Here is a 12,484-nt window from a genome sequence, read left to right as displayed (position 1 = left end):
GAAACTTACTTTCTATGTGTTTTGTGAAGGTCAGGCATTGGATCTGATGGATGCTTTCCCCCACCCAAACATGTCCGTGCATATATCAGATTTGGTAATTGCATGTTACTTTCACAGTAACCGATTGGCTGAGGATGTCAAGATAACTGGTCGATGAGCCACTGAACGATGACTTAGCTGAATACAAAGGAAGATTTTAAGCATGAATTTTGCTGATTCAATTACGGGCAAATCACAGTTAAATGGCCACATTTGTTTTTGTTTCGTTGGGTTAGCCCCTTCCGGTCTGACAAGGCCATTTCAGAGCCAGAAGGATGATAGGAATAAGGGGGAGACATTGGTCTGGGCAGGAACCCTAGAGAGTCACCGGGACTGAGCCTATCCCCAAGGTCAGGCCGATCAGCCCCCCCCCCCCCCCAAGTACTCGCTGCACCCGGCCACAGGTGCGCTCCCTCGGGGGCAGCAGTGTCGCTCCAAGGGAGCAAGCAGCCCGTATGAGATAAAGGTGCCTGGAAGCATGCTTTAACATGCTTCCAGGTTGAATTTAAATGAGGGCAGGCGGCCAACCACACGTATAGTGATTCATATCAACGATAAATATAACGCAAATAGTGAATAATCGTGAGCTCCCTACATTATTTTAGTGGTTTTCTGATGAAGAATCAGACGTCAATGACGTCAGACAGCCTGACAAATGACCACACATCTGACTGGAATCACAGGTCAGGTAGGCTAACTTTCAGCTATCCAGCACACGCGCATTCCGAGCAATCGGAAAACGGTTTCAAGAGGTGGCACGAACCCCGTACCTTGGACGGCGAGGGCTAAGGAGGCTGTCCAGAGTCGGAGTCGGAGTCACGGAGAATCCACCGACTCCGCGGCGCTGGGCGGAGTGTCGTGACACCGGTCTACACTGGAGGACGCCTGCAGCGTCGCTGGACCGAGCTGTCAGCCGGGGCCCACCATGTGCTTGATGGTGCTGCCATCTAGCGGCGGAATGAACAGGTCAGCTGTGACCAGAGGGCGCCTCGGTCGGGTTACAGCGCTGATATAGCGATCCGACACGCAGGACAGAGTAGAGGGAACATCTGACATCAGGAATGCGATTGATCAATGACTGTAAAACAGTACACCCAGGTGAATATATACGGCCGAGCATGACAAATGGCTCCAGATCAGAATAGGTCTCGATACAACATTACGGAAGAAAATGGCACTTGTGACTTCCACAGCGATAATCAAACCTCCGCTTCTATCCCCAACTCCTTACCTTTGCTAGCTTGGCCTTGTGGTGGCGGGATCACCGTCTGGCAGGGCAGCGGCTGAAGGCCCCTCTCCGACTCTACCCGGCGCCACACCAGCACTCCACCACTGTGACGGAAGGCAGCACGGTTGGAGCGGTAGCACGCGGTTGGACGGGGCAGCACAGAGGGCTGAACGGACGGGCGCCTTGCTGAGGTCGTCCAGACGGTAGCACGTGCTGTAGTAGCGTCACTGAGACTAGTATCAGGTAGTCCAATCAGGTAGGTAGATTCAGGGCAGACATGTCCATGGATCCGAGTGATGGATCTATGATCTCAGTGGATCTCGAAGCAAAGTACAGGTTGGGATCTATGATCCCACCGGATCCGGCGTGAAAAATACATCTTGGATCTATGATCTCATATGATCTGACGATAAATTAAAAACATGGATCTATGATCTGAGTGGTACCCATCATGTACATACCACATTTGAAACCATGCTGTAAAGGGTTTTTATGCCAATAAGTGACACAAAACTATGGATTATGACGTGCGATTACATAAAATCACTAAAACAGAACGCTTGTGAGTTGAAACAAGTGCTTTTTTGGGATATATGTGTTGACAAAAAATAATTGAGGATCTATGATCTCACTGCCCACTGGATCTCCAGCAAAATGAGACTCGGATCTGTGATTCCTACGGATCTCTCGATAAATCACAGAGCTAGATCTATGATCCCGTCGAATCCGAGACCAGGTTCCGTGGGATCAGATCCCAGATCCATTTTCTCGGATCCATGCACATGTCTGATTCAGGGTATATTGAATTAAGGGGTAAGACCAAGTTAGGTAGGCATGATCCACGGAATTGTCTTGTTTTGTAAGTCGGTTTTTATAATCACAATAAGATTTTTTATATCATGGACTTTGTAGGGGAGAGTGGGGCAAAGCGGGCACTCGGGGCAAAGTGGCCACCCATCGTTTTAGCCCTCCACAGCTTTATGCCTCGCCCGCACATGCCATTCTTCCATCTTAGAACGCACATGGGGGGGAGTGGTTGCCACCCCCACCCCCCGCGCCATTTCGTTCCTGTTGGAAATAGAGCTTCGCGGTAAAGACCAAAAAGATTCTTTGGGAAGAGACAAATCCAATGATACCCAGTTTTACCTTCTCAGGCCAGTCATTGACCCTCCAGATCAGGTCAAACTAAAAAATGTTGCTGTTTTGGGTCACCGTTGGATATCAAGTGCGCTGCTCACCATATACCGATGACAATGCCATTTTGTGGTGCCAAGTAAGCTAGAACCTCTTTGTCACACTATCCGACCAGGTTTTTGCTGCTGAGGTCATTTCAGGTCAAGTTAGGTCAAGGTCAATGATATGTGTTTGTATTGTATGTCTGTGTGTGTCTGTGTGTATACTGATGTGTACACCGATTGTTTATGTGTCCATATTACATCAGATCATGAAATGAGAAGCTTTTACCAAAAATACAGTCGAAGAAATTTCACAAAAAGGAAATTCAGCTTGCCTAAAGCGCAATGTTTTTAGATGACCTAGGTTCACCTCGACCCTGACCTTGACATCTGTACATCGTCAAACAGCATGTTCCATGATAGTTGGGAGGTAAGACTGGCAAAAAAGGCCGAAATCAAGGTGTCAAAGCCGTAGCCAACGCAAGATGTTGGATATTTGTCATTTGGGTCATGGCATGACCTGAAGAACAATGTCATATCTCCGAAACCAAAAACCACAGAAACTTGAAATTTTTAGTGGACATAAAGAAAGGATAGAGGAACAACTATACGAAAAATCAGCCTTCTAGCTCTAAAAATGTTGAATGCAGAGCAGAAAACCTACCTGGGGGAGGGGGGTGGCAACTGGCAACCCCCCCCCCCCATGTGCGGGCAAGGGTTAACGATGGGTGGCTTAAGCGTTTTAGCTCTAGCGTTTTAGGAGCTGGCTTCCGGTGGGCCGGTGGACGCTGACCGTGTGCGAGCTCCATAGGTGTAGGAACGTTTTCGAAAGTGGGGGGGGGGGGGCAGGCTCCCAGAGGCACAAAACCTCACCTACCCCCAAAATCCATTTTCTCCTCGGATTTCGGCCACTTTATTTTCGCAAGCATGCTCAAATCGGTAAAAAGGTGACAAGAAAAATAAATCGACCAAAATCTCAGGGAGACTCCGTCCAGATATTAAATCTCATGAATACGCGTCCCCCTGGCCTCCGCAGCCGCGTTGGCACCAGGAGCGGATCCAGGAAAACTCCTAGGGGAGGGTCATGAATCGAAGTAACATGACCCTTTTGGGTATAGGTTAGTGCCCCTACCTATACCCAAAATTAAAACCTCAACGGATTTCGGCCACTTAATTTTGGTGGTGCCCTATTTTCATTTTTTTTTTTGCCCTGGCAGGCCTGTGGTGACCCCTGGCGGGCCTGTGGTGCCCCTGCTAGGCCGCAGGGGCCCTGGCAGGTTTGTGGTGCCCCTGGAAGGACTGTGGTGCTTCTTACGAGCCTGAAGTGCCAACGACAGGCCCATGGTGCCTCTGCGAGGCCGGTGGTGCCCCGGCGAGGCCGTGGTGCCCCTGCTAGGCCGCTGGTGTCCCTGGGCCCTGACAGGACTGTGGTGCTCCTGACAAGCCTGAAGTGTCCCCGACAGGCACGTGATGCCCCTGACAATCCCAGGGTGCCCCTGCGAGGCCAGTGGGTGCCCCTGGCAAGCCTGTGGTGCCCCTGGCAGGTCTGTGGTGCCCCTGCTAGGCTTCTGGTGCCCCTGACAGGTCTATGGTGCTCCTGACAGGCCTGTGGTGCTCCTGAAAGGACTGTGGTGTCCCTTGGCTCTGACAAGCCAGAGGTGCCCCCGACAGGCCCGTGGTGCCCTTGACAGGCCCAAGGTGCCCCTGCGAGGCCGGTGGTGCCCCTAGAAGGCCTTTGGTGCCCCTGGAAGACCTGTGGTGCCCCTGACAGGTCTGTGGTGCCCCTGGCAGACCGGTGGTGCTCTTGCTAGGCCGATGGTGCTCCTGACAGGCCGGTTTGTTTGTTGTTTGTTTTGTTTGCTCGATTTTATTGAATATTTTCGCATAAATAGACATAAGGCAATCTGGGATCGGTGCAAAAGCTATTCAGCTTATTTCATGGCACCTCTCCCTCACACACTCTAGCTCATTCACACGTCATTCATGACAAGAAGAAAAAAAAAACATCGGGTGCAACACAAATAATGATAACCGAGGTTTTGTAATCAAATTAAAAGAAAAATACAATGAAAAATTAAGTACACTTAAAAGTATAAAATAATCGTTGGTATCAACTAAGTTACGTATAAACATAAGTAACTGAAGTAAAGCTGCCGCCTCTGAGGTAGTTCACTGGCGAGTGGCGATGTCCGCAAAAAAGGGCTGCTGTCACCGCCGCGCGGCCACGCCGCCGCCAGCCGCCGCCGAATTCCTGATGGTGAGGGATTTTTCAATGTAAATCTGGAAGCACTCGGCGACGCGCCGACCATCCTCTGCGCTGAGGGATTTGCCGTGGAAGAGGATGTCAAGTTTTTGTTCTGATGAAAGGTGTGTAAAGTTTTGAATTGTATCGGAGAGATCGGTGAATAAATTATCTCTCAACGACTGGTACAGTGGACAGTGTAGAACAAAGTGTTGGACATTTTCGGTTCGGAAGCCACATGTACAACAGCACGATTCTGATTTTTGAATTTGATATAGGTATGCATTTAGCGGTAAAGTTGCGGTTCTAATTCGTGTATGAAGGATATTTCTAAATTTACTGCCAAATGAGTAGTATGCAGGGGGAGAAGGGCAGTCCCACAGCTCGCTCGACGATGCCATTTACAAAGGTTGAAAGGCAAGGTTGTTGTCGGATTGAAGTTGGAAGTTGGTTCCATTTCCTGACGGTGCTTGGTATGAATGATCTTTGGAATGATGTTGTATTGTATTGTATTGTATTGTATTGTATTACCTTCATGGACAATCCACGCGGGGCGTGGCGATTACAGTCCAGAGTCTGAGTCGGGCACAAACAAAAACATGCGGGAACAAGAAACACAGGCATACAGATTCAATCGCTGGACATTCGCTCTCTCTATATACAAACGGACGATTCAAGACAGCACACCGCACACGGCTGCGGATACCCCCTCCCCCTGACACGGGTCATCGTCGGGCGGTCGCCATCGCCGGACAGACTGCAGCCTTGGCCGCACGGGCGAATTGGGCGGGGCGCTGTTCGATGACACCGGGAGGAAGACCGTTGAGTAGCGCCGCGGCCCGGTAGCCGAATCGTCGCTTGCCTGTCTCGAGCCGCGAGCGTGGAAGGTGGAAAAGGTGGTCCTGTCGAGTGGATCTCTCTCGCGCGTCACTGTTATTCGTGAAGATGGCAGCTAGTGCTTCGGGCTCGCCGTTGCTTATTATTTTCTGCGCAGTTACCATGGCTTTAACATCGGCCATAGCTTTCGGAGGCATCCATCCGAGTGAATCGCGGAGGCCAGAGACGTGATCGAATTTCCGGCGGCCGAATATGACCCGTGCTGCAAAGTTTAGAATTTTTTGGAGTCTGTCTAAGTTTTTCTGGGAGCCATTTCCATATACAGTGAGGCAGTACTGGACGCGCGAGATGACGAGTGCAGTCACGATCGTTTTGAGGATACCGTCTGGGAGGCAGTGTCGTGCGTGGGAGAGGCCGATCAGTACGCCCATGCAGCGACGGCTCAGCTCGGCCACGTGTGCTTCCCAGGTGAGTGCGCCGTCGAATACAACACCCAGGTTTCCCACCTGCGCGCACGGCAGGAGCTCAGCGTCACGGAAAGAGATTTTGAAGCGAGGCAGGTTACGTAGGTTTTGTCGGCTACCGAATACCATCAGTTGAGTTTTAGAAGCGTTGACTTTCAGGGCGTGTGCGCAGAACCATGCGTTAACCCTCGCCCGCACATGCCATTTTCCCATCCTAGAACGCACATGGGGGGGGGGGTTGCCACCCCCCCCCCGCGCCATTTCGTTCCTGTTGGAGATAGAGCTTAGCGGTTAAAGACCAAAAAGATTCTTTGGGAAGAGACGAATCCAATGATACCCAGTTTTACCTTCTCAGGTCAGTCATTGACCTTCCAGGTCAGGTCAAACTAAAAAATATTGCTGTTTTGGGTCACCGTTGGATATCAAGTGCGCTGCTTATCATATACCGATGACGATGCCGTTTTCTGGTGCCAAGCCAGCTAGAACCTCTTTGTCACACTACCCGACCAGGTTTTTGCTGCTGAGGTCATTTCAGGTCAAGTTAGGTCAAGGTCAATTATATGTGTTTGTATGTCTGTGTGTATCTGTGTGTATACTGATGTGTGCACCGATTGTTTATGTGTCCATATTACATGAAATCATGATCTGATAAGCTTTTACCAAAAATGCAGTCAAAAAAATTCACAAAAAGTAAATTCCGCTTGCCTAAAACGCAATTATCTTAGATGACCTAGGTTGACCTTGACCTTGACCTTGACATCTGTACATCGTCGAACAACATGTTCCATGAGAGGTGGGAGGTAAGACTGGTAAAAAAGGCCGAAATCAAGGTGTCAAAAGCTCACAAGACCCATAGCCAACGCAAGATGTTGAGAATTGGCCATTTGGGTCATGACATGCCCTGAGAAACAAGGTCATATCTCCGAAACCAAAAACCACAGAAACTTGAAATTTTCAGGAGACATCAAGAAAGGATAGAGGAGCAGCTATACGAAAAATCAGCCTTCTACCTCTAAAAATGTTGAGTGCAGAGCAGAAAGACTACCTGGGGGGGATGGCAACCACCCCCCCCCCCCATGTGCGGGCGAGGGTTAACCCGGCCGGGCCCGGGGGGTAATCCCAACCACCGCAGCCCGGGGGGGCGTTTTTCGCCCCCCCCCCCCTGTCTAACTCCATAAAGAAGGGAGCTACGGAAACAAAAGCGATACCAAACGAAAGGTCCTTACGAGACGATTCTAAAGCACCTAAAATTTTTGACCTCAGGTCAATTTTCAAGGTCAGAGGTCAAGGTCAAAGGCAAAAACCGGCACATGTGTAGTGATCTCAAAGTAAGCCTCCTAGAGGACGGTAGACTGCATCAAACCGGCAAAATTGGGTGTCAAACGAAAGAAGAGAATCTGAGGATTCCGAAAATGTGCTCCAAAGCAAAGGTCAAGGTCAAGGTCACGCTTAAAATTGACCTCAAACTTGGCACTTTTTCGCACATCTTGCCTGCTAACTTCCAAGATGTTTTGAAATGTTTTGAGGCTTATCAGTTCCCTATTTGTGGTTCATCTTACGATACAAGGCTGCTCAAAGGTCAAGGTCACAGAAGAGTATCCCTGCTAGAGGCTATTTCACTGATTCAAGTTAGTAATAATAAATAAGACAATTTTGCCATCCGGAAGCTCTAAATGAGGGCTTAGAGGAAAATAGATGCCAGATTCGTGATCAGCGGGTACAAATCCATCATAAACGACCTTTCATGTGTCAAGGTCAACCAGAGGTCATTCGAGGTCACATGAGGTCAACATAAAACTTGACCTTTTCCGAACAAAATATATATAATTCGACGCGGCTTGACAAGGGGAATGCGATGGTACCACTGCCGTAGCTCTAGGACCATTTTTGTCGAAGTTATTTGCGAAAAACTAAAACCACATTTCGGGGTCGTTGACCTGACCTCTGACCTCAGGTCACCAAAACTATTTTTCTATTTTTCTCTAGGTCAAACGCTACACAACCGTGCTCGTAATTTGTCTTTATCTCTAAAACTCTATTTGTAGCAGCTATTTGAAGTTTGCGTCTGTGACGCCGAAGTTTGCCGTGCAGGGGTCTAGAAAAATGGACCTTGTGACGTCATCAAGGGGGCTAGGTCCAAATTTTTTGCTTCAGAAGATGTCAAATTGATGGGAGAAAAGGTACTGAAAGTTTCGCTTTCCTAACCCTAAGCGTTCGGGAGCTATCGCAAATATTCGCCAGGGGGGGGGGGGCGAAAAACGCCCCCCGGGCCCGCGAGGGTTAAGTGACTCTAGCGATGCCTACATGCGCGAGATGAGACTCCTGATGTCGTTGCGTGGGCCGCTCACCAATATCTGGGTGTCGTCTGCGTACTGATAAGCGGTGGCGTCTCCGGCAAATAGTGAGAGGTCGTTGGAGAATATAGTGAAGAGGAGGGGACCCAAAGCCGAACCCTGGAAAACTCCTACGGTGTTTGGGAGCGGTCGAGAGGTTATCTTACGGCCGGTTTTGTCTTTCAGGGATACACTCTGCGTGTGTCCCTGAAGATAAGCGGAAAACCAGGAGGTCTCAATACCGTAGATATACCGTCAATACCGTTGTGTTATTTGCAGGGAGAGTTCGGGCGTTGGCGTGTCTTGTGTTTCGTTCTGTGTCTGTGATACGTGTTTGAGGTATGATTGTTTTGATGTACTCGGGTTGTGTGTCTGGACGATGCATTATTTTGTGGAATAGGATTAATTTGTGTTGTTCTCGTCTTGCTTTCAGTGTTCCCCATCCTGTTTCTAGTCTCAGTTTGGCGGTAGAAGTCCGGAAAGGTGTACCTGTCATCAATCTTGCAACTCTATTTTGAAATTTGTCAAGTCGAAATTGGTCGTGTGTTGTCAGTAGTCCGTCAAAAGCTACGTCCGCATAATCGTGAAATGGTCGAATGTAAGTGGTGTATAGACTGTTAATTGTTGATCGCGTCAAATATTTTGCTAGTGGACATATTGGACTTAGCGCCTTGTTCATTTTTTTTAGTACGGTGTTAGTGTGCTCGTGAAACCGAAGATCTTTAGAAAACGTTAGTCCCAGGTGCTTATGGCTTTCTGACACAGATATACGTTGACCGCCGAAAGTGAGGATAGGAGGACTTATTCCGGTTTTACGGGTGAAAAATTGTTGAGTTGTTTTTGTTGGATTGAAGGAAATTGCCCATTGAGTTCCATAGTCGTAAATTGCGTCCAGGTCTCGTTGTAATGATTGTCGAGCTAAATCAGCGTTTTGTTTACTTTGTGGTGCGTATAAAGATGTGTCGTCAGCGTACAAGAGAATGTCGTTAGTCACTTTCGTTGTCAGTCCGTTCAAGTACATTAAAGCAAGAAGAGGTCCGAGCACTGATCCTTGTGGGCAGCCGGATTCAATGTTTTTTGTCGAAGAAAAGTCATTGCCAATACGTACTTTTTGTCTTCTGTCTGAAAGATACGATTCTAGCCAGGAAAGGAGAACGCCAGATATGTGAAATTCGTGTTTGCATTTAAAGAGAAGTCCTTTGTGCCAAATTTTGTCAAAGTACTTTGAAATGTCAAGATAGATTGCTGTTACGTCGCGTCCCTCGTCTAAATTTTTATATATGTTGTGTGTCAGGTACGCCGGTGGTGCCCCTGTCAGGTCTGTGGTGCCCCTGATAGGTCGGTGGTGCCCCTGGTAGGCCTGTAGTGTCCCCGGACCCCAAGGGGGCATGACCCATGTGACCCATGTGAACATTTCGATGGGGGGATTGGGCACGGTGGGTCCGGTCCCCCTTGCGGACGGGCCCCTCTGTCTGTCTGTCTGTCTCACTGTCTGCCTGCCTGTCTGTCTGTCTAAGCCCTGAAAAAATGTGGAAAATCGGCAGATAAAAGCATCATTTTGCCTGAGAAATGTGCATAAAATGCACGGTTTTTATGAAGAAGCGAAGCGAGCGAGCCCCTCAGAGTCGCCGATGTTGGTCCCTCAGACGTGTCTGTGAAAGGCCGTCAAATGCGCTGGTGTGGAGTCCACACAGGCGCCGTTGCGGGGGTCTTAGGCTTAGAGACGCTGGTAGGGGCCGTCATAGGCATGTATGGGTACCTGAAAGTTACTAGTGGCCCTCCATAGGCCGGCAAGGGAACCTCAGATGCCGGTAAGAGGCCCTCAGAGTCGCCGGTAAATGGCCGTTAGATGCGCTGGTATAGGGCCCCCGGAGGCGCCGGTGAGCGGGCCTTCAGAGCCGCCGATGTAGGCCGTTGAGATGCACTGGTGTGGGGACCTTAGAGGTGGCGGTGAGGGCCCTCCCAGGCGCCATTATGAGGGCCCTCAGAAACACTGGTGTGGGCCGTGGGGGCATAACAAACAGGTATGGGGCCCTTACAGCTGATCCCTCATTAGCCTTCAGGGACCCTCAGAGGCCGGCAAGGTCCTTCAGAACCTGGGGTGGGGCCCTTCTGGAGATAAGTGTGCCTGCATAAGAGCCCATGACGTATTCTCAAAAGCCCCGTGGTGTCCTTTCACTCCTTTCCAGTTGAACCGTGGCCAGCGCGGACCCTCTGATGTCAATTGGCACCGTAGGGCCCCTCGGGCCCGAGGGGACCCTAAACCATATAACGGACACGTGTCTCCTCGCCCCCTGGCTATGCAATTGAATCCAAGTGATCAGGGGCCCTTTAGGTAATCAGGGGCATCTCAGGTGACTGCTGGGCTTTTTCAATTGATCAGGGCCCACCAGGTTACCGTAACCAGGGGACCCTCTGAAAATCAGGTGCCGGTTATACCAAGGGCTCCTCGGGCAACTAAGGGCCTTCATGTGACTGCAGAGGCCCTTCAGATAACCAGGTACTCCCCGGGTAAACATTGGCCCCTCAGGTGACCAGGGCTTCTTTAGATGACTGGCCAGGGACCATCCAGGGGATCAGGAGCCCCTTGGGTAACTAGGGGCCCCCAGGTAACCAGAGGCCCCTCGGGTAACCAGGGGCCCTTGTAACCAGGGGTCCTTTACCAGGAGTCCTTCAGATAACCAGTGGTCCCTCAGGTAACCAGGGGCCCCTCAGGTAAACAGGGTCCCGTGACCAGGGGCCCTCAGGTAACCAGAGCCCCTCAGATACCTAACCAGGGGCCCCTCAGGTGACCAGGGGCCCCTCGGGTAGCCAGGGGGTCCCTTAGACAACCAGGAAGCTCTCAGACAGCCAGGGGCCCCTCAGATAACCAGGGGCCCTCAGGTAACTAGGGGCTCGTCAGATAACCAGGGGCTCCTCAGGTGACCAGGGCGGCCCTCAGGTAACCAGGGGCTGGCCCCTCAGGTAGCCAGGGGCTCTCAGGTAGTTAGGGGCGCTCTGTGTTCGTCACTGTGATAGATATCGCTCTTTGATATCAGTTTTTCTTCCGAGTAAAAGACGTTCTGTCTAGTACTGGAATTAAGGCAAGGAGACCCAGAACGCCTTCGTCACGCTGGTCCCCCTGAGTCATCCTTGGACCTCAGGGGCCCCCGTGGCCCCCCTTGGGTTGGGTACGTCACTGCACTCAAGTGACCCAAAGGGTTCACTTGCATGCTTGATCCCAAAGGGGGAGGCCATGGCCTCTTGGCCTCCCCCTGGATACGCCACTGTAACTGCTCGCACTTTGTAGGTACACTCGGGGGCAGATTGATGTTCCACCACTCCCTACCCATCGGCCTCCCATGGTTCAGCACTGGCTGCTGCCAGTGGCAGCACTGGCAGCACTGGCACTGACAGGCAGTGCTGAGCAGTGCTGAGGGCAGGCAACACTGGCAGCAGCCAGTGCTGAGCCATGGGATCGCCCGATGGGTAGGGAGTGGTGGAACATCAATCTGACCCCGAGTGTACTAGCTACTTTCATCTACTAAATATTTAGCTTCACTAGCTATTTTGACGCTAGCGATTTTGTCATTAGCTGTTTTAACCCCCGCCCCGCTGGACTATTCAGCCATACGCGCCCTGCTTGGGGGGGGGGGGGGGCAGATTCTGCCCTCCTGTCTGACTTGTGTACCGATGGTCGTAGAAAGACGGGGAAAACGGCAATCGAAAGTTCTCAACAAGGTGGATCTTAAGAGCCAACTTTTTTGCTTAAGTATTTCAGAGGTCAGGTCAAGGTCAGGTCAAGGGTACAAAATGCAAGTTTCTACAGTATCGGCCTTGCACCGTAGTTGCCGAAGAATGGACTGAGACTGATTGCCCAAAACGTGTTCTTAGGCTACCAAGACAATATTCGTTGCAAACAATATCATGCAAAGGTCAAGGTCAAGATCAGGTCAGGTTACTAAAAACTAAATATAGAAAAGCGCATGTGCGACACATGTTTTATGGGTCATTTTATTCATATAATTCAATAGGCACACTCAAAAAGTGATATAGTGAGTGATATGGGTCATGGTCCAATAGCCCCCCCCCCCCCCCTCCCCTAGGATCCGCCAGTGTCGCGACCTAGGCTATGTGCATGAATAGCTCATCTGTGATTATAGCAAATGCCAATATCGAAATGAGGA

This window comes from Amphibalanus amphitrite, unplaced genomic scaffold, assembly GCF_019059575.1.
Source record: "Amphibalanus amphitrite isolate SeventyFive unplaced genomic scaffold, NRLGWU_Aamphi_draft 000779F_arrow, whole genome shotgun sequence".
NCBI classification, from domain to species: domain Eukaryota; kingdom Metazoa; phylum Arthropoda; class Thecostraca; order Balanomorpha; family Balanidae; genus Amphibalanus; species Amphibalanus amphitrite.
Note: the sequence above shows the minus strand (reverse complement) of the source record.